At 43.1% G+C, this 7620-nt stretch overlaps 1 protein-coding gene across 1 annotated transcript in view; it reads right to left on the reverse strand.

Moving 5' to 3' along the window:
* Positions 1 to 1265, reverse strand: part of TECPR2 (tectonin beta-propeller repeat containing 2) — a 608030-nt gene extending 606765 nt beyond the window's left edge. The window contains exon 1 of the mRNA XM_053707105.1: positions 973 to 1265. The gene's annotated coding sequence lies outside the window, so the exon portion shown is untranslated. The remainder of the gene's footprint in view (positions 1 to 972) is intronic.
* Between the last annotated feature and the right edge of the window lie 6355 nt (positions 1266 to 7620).

Below are 7620 nucleotides of genomic sequence, written 5' to 3' on the forward strand. Positions count from 1 at the left end.
CCGCAGCCCACACTCTACTGTGCTTTAGCTCCTGCTTGACCCACACATGTGTTACACATACAGTGTGTCTGTGACTGCAGTACAGTAGTCCAGCCCTAGTCAGTGTGTGTGCGGGGCTAAGGCTACCGGCATCCCCACAGCCCTACCAATCACATAAATATAACATTTTGGGGCTAGCTAAAATCACTCAGTGTTGTAATAGTGGGTGGGGGCTAAGGCAGCCGCAGCCCACAGGGCAAATGCCCGGTATGCCCTAGGGTCAGTCCGGGCATGACCTGAGGTGCATAGAGAGCGTGAGCTGCATAAGATGTGCAATAAACTGAGCGGGACTCCGGAAGCTTGGATAGAAAAAACAGAGGGGTAAAAGATAAGAGTATATTTATGAGACAGCAGCTGTCTCCCTGAGCAGTGTGTTGGGCGGGTCCCTCTTTCACTCGCACTACAACAAGTATGATTAAAAAATAGAGTAAATACATTTTGGTTTTAAAAATGATAATTAATTATTAGCTTACAGATGAGGCAAGTTCAAAATATATTATTTAGGGAAAAACACTTTATCAGCAGTAGTTTTAGTTTATGCTGTGCGCAGAGTGTGCTGTCAAGTGTCTACAACTCTACATACGTGCGCGCTCACAGCAAAGCAGAGACTTCCGGGTTTGTCTACATAACTTTCTGCCATGTCTGCACGGAAGCGGACAGAAAGTGAAGTAAATTTAAAAAATGAAAAAAAAAAGTAAACATATAATAAAAATAAATAGCGAATTGCATTTAAAAAAACAAAAGAAACATTATGAATTAAAAAACAAAACAACATAAATACAAGTGTTTAAAGTCCCTTTAAAGGGATATGAATCCCCAAACATGTTCTATTGTGATTTAGACAGAGCAGACCATTTAAAAAAAAAAAGTTTCCAATTTACTTCTTTAATCAAATTTGCTTTGTTCCCATGTTATTGTGTGTTAATGAAATACCTAGGTAGGCATCTGGAGAGCTGCATGGCAGGAATTAGTGCCGACATCTAGTGCTCTTGCAAAAGGATAACATGCTTGCAAAACTGCTGCAATATAGTGCTCCAGGAATGGGCCGGCTCCTAAGCATACATCCCTGTTTTTTAACAAAAGATACTAAAAGAACAAAGAAAATTTGATATAGTTATTTAAAACTGCATGGTCCATTTGAAAAATGAAAGAGAACATTTGGGTTTTATATCCCTTTAACATATTTTCAGTAGTAGTAATAAAGATGAACAGCCACAGTATCTATATACAATAACTGATACAAACATTGTAAAATATTCTACAGATAACCATAAATGTCAAAAGGCATCAAATTATATGTAAGATTTTCCTCAGACATGATTGGATCAAAGTGTTCATATGTAGAGGATCCTAAATATACTTCATTCATTTCTTCTCTTACACAGGGATTTTTTTTTTCCTCAACAAAACATTACCTGAATATTATTATTATTATTTTGTTATGGTTGACTGTTCATATTACTTGTGATTTTACCTTGATCAGACATACATTTTTGGTCTGTTCCCCTCAGACAGATATATATATCAGGGACTTCAAGTATATAAGAAATGAACAGCTGTGGGTGTTAATATATATTATTTTTCATTCCATCAGACAAACAAACAGGTGTATGCAAACAACAGAATTTATGTTTACCTGATAAATTTCTTTCTCCAACGGTGTGTCCGGTCCACGGCGTCATCCTTACTTGTGGGGATATTCTCTTCCCCAACAGGAAATGGCAAAGAGCCCAGCAAAGCTGGTCACATGATCCCTCCTAGGCTCCGCCCTACCCCAGTCATTCGACCGACGTTAAGGAGGAATATTTGCATAGGAGAAACCATATGGTACCGTGGTGACTGTAGTTAAAGAAAATAAAATATCAGACCTGATTAAAAAAACCAGGGCGGGCCGTGGACCGGACACACCCTTGGAGAAAGAAATTTATAAGGTAAACATAAATTCTGTTTTCTCCAACATAGGTGTGTCCGGTCCACGGCGTCATCCTTACTTGTGGGAACCAATACCAAAGCTTTAGGACACGGATGAAGGGAGGGAGCAAATCAGGTCACCTAAATGGAAGGCACCACGGCTTGCAAAACCTTTCTCCCAAAAATAGCCTCAGAAGAAGCAAAAGTATCAAACTTGTAAATTTGGTAAAAGTGTGCAGTGAAGACCAAGTCGCTGCCCTACATATCTGATCAACAGAAGCCTCGTTCTTGAAGGCCCATGTGGAAGCCACAGCCCTAGTGGAATGAGCTGTGATTCTTTCGGGAGGCTGCCGTCCGGCAGTCTCGTAAGCCAATCTGATGATGCTTTTAATCCAAAAAGAGAGAGAGGTAGAAGTTGCTTTTTGACCTCTCCTTTTACCTGAATAAACAACAAACAAGGAAGATGTTTGTCTAAAATCCTTTGTAGCATCTAAATAGAATTTTAGAGTAGCGAACAACATCCAAATTGTGCAACAAACGTTCCTTCTTTGAAACTGGTTTTGGACACAGAGAAGGTACGATAATCTCCTGGTTAATGTTTTTGTTAGAAACAACTTTTGGAAGAAAACCAGGTTTAGTACGTAAAACCACCTTATCTGCATGGAACACCAGATAAGGAGGAGAACACTGCAGAGCAGATAATTCTGAGACTCTTCTTGCAGAAGAAATCGCAACTAAAAACAAAACTTTCCAAGATAATAACTTAATATCAACGAATGTAAGGGTTTCAAACGGAACCCCCTGAAGAACTGAAAGAACTAAATTGAGACTCCAAGGAGGAGTCAAAGGTTTGTAAACAGGCTTGATTCTAACCAGAGCCTGAACAAAGGCTTGAACATCTGGCACAGCTGCCAGCTTTTTGTGAAGTAATAACGACAAGGCAGAAATCTGTCCCTTCAGGGAACTAGCAGATAATCCTTTGTCCAATCCTTCTTGAAGGAAGGATAGAATCCTAGGAATCTTAACCTTGTCCCAAGGGAATCCTTTAGATTCACACCAACAGATATATTTTTTCCAAATTTTGTGGTAATCTTTCTAGTCACAGGCTTTCTGGCCTGAACCAGAGTATCGATAACAGAATCTGAGAATCCTCGCTTCGATAAAATCAAGCGTTCAATCTCCAAGCAGTCAGCTGGAGTGAAACCAGATTCGGATGTTCGAACGGACCCTGAACAAGAAGGTCTCGTCTCAAAGGTAGCTTCCCAAGGTGGAGCCGATGACATATTCACCAGATCTGCATACCAAGTCCTGCGTGGCCACGCAGGAGCTATCAAGATCACCGACGCCCTCTCCTGCTTGATCCTGGCTATCAGCCTGGGAATGAGAGGAAATGGCGGGAACACATAAGCTAGTTTGAAGGTCCAAGGTGCTACTAGTGCATCCACTAGAGCCGCCTTGGGGTCCCTGGATCTGGCCCCGTAGCAAGGAACTTTGAAGTTCTGACGAGAGGCCATCAGATCCATGTCTGGAATGCCCCACAGGTGAGTGACTTGGGCAAAGATTTCCGGATGGAGTTCCCACTCCCCCGGAATGCAATGTCTGCCGACTCAGAAAATCCGCTTCCCCAATTTTCCACTCATGGGATGTGGATAGCAGACAGGTGGCAGGAGTGAGACTCAGCCCAAAGAATAATTTTGGTTACTTCTTCCATCGCTAGGGAACTCCTTGTTCCCCCCTGATGGTTGATGTACGCAACAGTCGTCATGTTGTCTGATTGAAACCGTATGAACCTGGTCCTCGCAAGCTGGGGCCAGGCCTGGAGAGCATTGAATATCGCTCTCAGTTCCAGAATATTTATCGGTAGAAGAGATTCTTCCCGAGACCAAAGACCCTGAGCTTTCAGGGATCCCCAAGACCGCGCCCCCAGCCTATCCTGACTGGCGTCAGGTGTGACAATGACCCACTCTGGTCTGTGGAACATCATCCCTTGAGACAGAATGTACAGGGACAGCCACAACGGAGTGAGTCTCTGGTCCTATGATTTACTTGTATCTTCGGAGACAAGTCTGTAAGTCCCCATTCCACTGACTGAGCATAGCACAGTTGTAATGGTCTTAGATGAATGCGCGCAAAAGGAACTATGTCCATCGCCGCCACCATCAAACGATCACTTCCATGCACTGAGCTATGGAAGGAAGAGGAACGGAATGAAGTATCCGACAAGAGTCCAGAAGCTTTGTTTTTTTCTGGCCTCTGTTAGAAAGATCCTCATTTCTAAGGAGTCTATAATTGTTCCCCAAGAAGGGAACCCTTGTTGACGGGGATAGAGGAACTCTTTTCCACGTTCACTTTCCCAGCCGTGAGATCCTGAGAAAGGCCAGGACAATGTCCGTGTGAGCCTTTGCTTGAGGAAGGGACGACGCTTGAATCAGAATGTCGTCCAGGTAAGGTACTACTGCAATGCCCCTTGGTCTTAGCACCGCTAGAAGGGACCCTAGTACCTTTGTGAAAATCCCTTGGAGCAGTGGCTAATCCGAAAGGAAGCGCCACGAACTGGTAATGTTTGTCCAGGAATGCAAACCTTAGGAAACGATGATGTTCCTTGTGGATAGGAATATGTAGATACGCATCCTTTAAATCCACCGTGGTCATGAATTGACCCTTCCTGGATGGGAAGGAAGGATAGTTCGAATGGTTTCCATCTTGAACGATGGGACCTTGAGAAATTTGTTTAAGATCTTGAGATCTAGGGGATTGGTCTGAACGTTCCCTCTTTTTTGGGAACTATGAACAGATTGGAGTAGAACCCCATCCTTGTTCTCTTAATGGAACAGGATGAATCACTCCCATTTTTAACAGGTCTTCTACACAATGTAAGAACGCCTGTCTTTTTATGTGGTCTGAAGACAACTGCGACCTGTGGAACCTCCCCCTTGGGGGAAGTCCCTTGAATTCCAGAAGATAACCCTGGGAGACTATTTCTAGCGCCCAAGGATCCAGAACATCTCTTGCCCAAGCCTGAGCGAAGAGAGAGAGTCTGCCCCCCACCAGATCCGGTCCCGGATCGGGGGCCAATATTTCATGCTGTCTTGGTAGCTAGTGGCAGGTTTCTTGGCCTGCTTTCCCTTGTTCCAGCCTTGCATTGGTCTCCAAGCTGGCTTGGCTTGAGAAGTATTACCCATCTTGCTTAGAGGGACGTAGCACCTTGGGCTGGTCCGTTTTTACGAAAGGGACGAATATTAGGTCTATTTTTTGCCTTGAAAGGCCGATCACTGAGAAGGGCGTGGCCCTTACCCCAGTGATATCAGAGATAATCTCTTTCAAGTCAGGACCAAACAACGTTTTCCCCTTGAAAGGAATGATTAGTAGCTTGTTCTTGGAAGACGCATCAGCGACCAAGATTTCAACCAAAGCGCTCTGCGCGCCACAATAGCAAACCCAGAGTTCTTTAGCCGCTAACTTAGCCAATTGCAAAGAGGCGTCTAGAGTGAAAGAATTAGCCAATTTGAGAGATTGATTCTGTCCATAATCTCCTCATAAGGAGGAGAGTCACCTATCAGAGGACACCTTAAGCAGTTCATCAAACCAGAATATGCGGCAAAGTAGTGACAGGGACAATGCACTGAAAGGGTTGTAGAAGGTAACCCTGCTGAACAAACATCTTTTTAAGCAAACCTTCTAATTTTTTTATCCATAGGATCTTTGAAAGCACAACTATTCCTCTATTGGAATAGTGGTGCGTTTGTTTAAAGTAGAAACCCGCTCCCCTCGACCTTGGGGACTGACTGCCATAAGTCCTTTCTGGGGTCGACCATAGGAAACAATTTTTTTAATTATGGGGGGAGGGACGAAAGGAATTACCGGGCCTTTCCCATTCTTTATTAACAATGTCCGCCACCGCTTGGGTATAGGAAAGGCTTCTGGGAGCCCCGGCACCTCTAGGAACTTGTCCCATTTTACATAGTTTCTCTGGGTGACTAAATTTTCACAATCATCCAGAGTGGATAATAACATCCTTTAAGCAAAATGCGGAGATGTTCCAATTTAAATTTAAATGTAATACATCAGATTCAGCCTGCTGAGAAATGTTCCCTAAATCAGTAAGTTCTCCCTCAGACAAAACCTCCCTGGCCCCCTCAGATGGGGTTAGGGGCCCTTCAGAGATATTAATATCAGCGTCGTCATGCTCTTCAGATAACTAAAACAGAGCAGCCACGCTTACGCTGACCAAGGGTTCATTTTGGCCTAAAATGTTTTTGACAGAATTATCCATTACAGCGTTAATTGTTGCATAGTAAGGAGTATTGGCGCGCTTAGATGTACTAGGGGCCTCCTGAGTGGGCAAGACTCGTGTAGACGAAAGGAGGGAATGATGCAGTACATGCTTACTCCCTCACTTGATGGAATCATCTTGGGCATCATTGTCATTATCACATTAAATTCACATTTATTCAAATGAATAGGAATTCTGGCTTCCCCCACATCAGAACACAGTCTATCTGGTAGTTCAGACATGTTAACAGGCCATAAACTTGATCAGATAAGTACAAAACGTTTTAAAATAAAACCGTTACTGTCACTTTAAATTTTAAACTGAACACACTTTATTACTGCCAATTGCGAAAAAACATGAAGGAATTGTTCAAAGTTCACCAAATTTTTCACATCAGCGTCTTAAAGCCTTGAAAATATTGCACCACCAATTTTGGAAGCTTTAACCCTTAAAATAACGGAAACCGGAGCCGTCTTTAAGCTTTAAACCCCCTTTACAAGTCCCTGGTATCTGCTTTGAGAGACCCAACCCAAACCCCAAAGGGGAATACGATACCCCAAATGACGCCTTCAGAAGTCTTTTATAAGTATCAGAGCCTCTCTCACATGCGACTGCATGCCATGCCCTCTCAAAAACAAGTGCGCAACCACCGGCGCGAAAATGAGGGACTCTGCCTATGCTTTGGGGAAAGCCCCTAAAGAATAAGGTGTCTTAAAACAGTGCCTGCGATATTATTATATCAAAATACCCAGATAAAATGATTCCTCAGGGCATAAATATGTGTTAATAATCAATCGATTTAGCCCAGAAAAAGTCTACAGTTTAAATAAGCCTTGTGAAGCCCTTATTTACAATCGTAATAAACATGGCTTACCGGATCCCATAGGGTGAAAATGACAGCTTCCAGCATTACATCGTCTTGTTAGAATGTGTCATACCTCAAGCAGCAAGAGACTGCAAAACTGTTCCCCAACTGAAGTTAATTGCTCTCAACAGTCCTGTGTGGAACAGCCATGGATTTTTGTTACGGTTGCTAAATATCTTTTTCCTCTTACAAACAGAATTCTTCATCTCTTTTCTGTTTCTGAGTAAATAGTCGTACCAGCACTATTTGAAATAACAAACTCTTGATTGAATAATGAAAAACTACAGTTAAACACTAAAAAAACTCTAAGCCCATCCTCGTGGAGATGTTGCCCTGTACAACGGCAAAGAGAATGACTGGGTAGGCGGAGCCCTAGGAGGGATCATGTGACCAGCTTTGCTGGGCTCTTTGCAATTTCCTGTTGGGGAGAGAATATCCCCACCAAGTAAGGATGACGCCGTGGACCGGACACACCTATGTTGGAGAAATAATTATATACACACAAAACTTCCTTATCAGAAGTCCCTTCTCC

Source organism: Bombina bombina, chromosome 1 (assembly GCF_027579735.1).
Source record: "Bombina bombina isolate aBomBom1 chromosome 1, aBomBom1.pri, whole genome shotgun sequence".
NCBI lineage: Eukaryota > Metazoa > Chordata > Amphibia > Anura > Bombinatoridae > Bombina > Bombina bombina.